We start from the raw sequence: 1696 nt of genomic DNA on the forward strand, positions 1-1696 counted from the left end.
TAACCCTGTTTTCAGGTACAATATTATATGCTTAAATCTAGATTATTGTTCCTCCATGTGTGAGGCAGCTGTAATTGTAGTTCTGCTTCAATACACTAGAATATCTAGTTCAGGGATGCTTCTGGGTCCTTTCTAGAGACAACTTTGGGTTTACTGTCATGGTTTCCTAGACCTTTTTGCTGCAAATTAAACGGAGTAGGATGGAGGATTCCCTTGTTTTATATGGGAAAGTTGATCAACAAGACAATGGAAAAAAGGTAGGTGCAATATGCAGCCTGAGACTGATTAATGCTGCTTTTTATTGTGTCCTGCTGGCTGACATGAAACCTGCCTTTCCCTCTGAGAGTTCCTACTACTCTCAAGCTCTTCAGTTTCCCCAGTGTTTCAATATTGTCTTTTTGAAAGTAAGTACCAATAGTGATTGTTATATATATATATATTTTTTTTTTTTAGTATTATTTTTAATTTCAAGTTATTTAAGATGACTGATAAAAACATTCAGGCTTGTAACAGTGCTTTTGCCATCTCTCTAGGAATATTTTCCATTGGGTTATCTTCCTTTTACTGCTGCTTCTTGTGACCTGTTTGTTACCAATCCTTAATGTCTTCAAAATTTATCTGGTGACATTTGATGGATCTAGTTCTTAGGTTAGAATGTCTTAAAGTGCCAGATATTTTAGGAAGTTAAATGTCTTGTCATTGAAATTACCTTTATCAATGGGTACTCAACTAATTACAAAGTGAAATGAGATTATTTTGAAATGGATGATTAATTTTTATAATAGCAAGGCTGATTTTAAAAAGACAAAACCAAAACCCAAACTCCTTTTTTTTAACTTCTTGCATACTGATTTTGTCTATTCCCTCAATGAGGCATGCTGTGTAGTGTCCTGTGCAGTGAAGTCTTATAAATGTGAAGATACAGAGTATGTGAGAATGTGAGGAGTAAGTAACATTGGTTTCAAAATTTATTTCATCCTCCCAAATATATCCTCTTAGAGGTCACTCACTGAAGCATCTTAATTCAGATGCACAAAGTAACAAAATTTCTGAAAAAGTGAGCTTTTAAAGCTTTTTCATACATGGGAAACTCTCTCATAGGTTCCACAGCTGATTTGGGAATTTTTTCACGCAGTATTTGTCACTGCAATGTCTGCTTGGCTGAATGACAATTTACTGCCTGAACAGAGCAAAATGGAAGGTAAGATGGAGATGATAAAATTTCTTTCGGGTGTGTCTTTAAGCAAAGAACACAGAATCCCTAAAAGCAATGAAAGCCACAAAAAGGCTTTTGTATGCACATTTGGATGGTCTGTTGGGATGCCCTTGGCCAAAGGAGTCCTGGGCAGATGGTCCCTGGCTGCTGCCAGTCACTTCCCCACAAGGGACTGCAGATTGACAGCTCACCAGTAGGCAAGAGCATTGTGGTTTCCTCAAAAAAGTGATGAGGTTGCTTAAAAGTGTAAAACATTTATTCAGTGCCTATAACCTTGAAGAGAAAATCACGTTTCAGCCTTCATTTCCCTCTACCTGTGAGTGGAGAGACCACCCTTCTGCAGTGCCAGAGGTAGGTGCTTTGGGGCAGGTGCGCAGTCTCAGCTCCCGGGCAGAGAGGAGGAGGAAGAGGAGGAGGAGGAGCTGGGATTGCTCAGGTGGTGGTGGGGGTGAGGCTGCGCTGAGTCAGGCGCTCACACAC

This window comes from Passer domesticus, chromosome 6, assembly GCF_036417665.1.
Source record: "Passer domesticus isolate bPasDom1 chromosome 6, bPasDom1.hap1, whole genome shotgun sequence".
Taxonomy (NCBI): Eukaryota; Metazoa; Chordata; class Aves; order Passeriformes; family Passeridae; genus Passer; species Passer domesticus.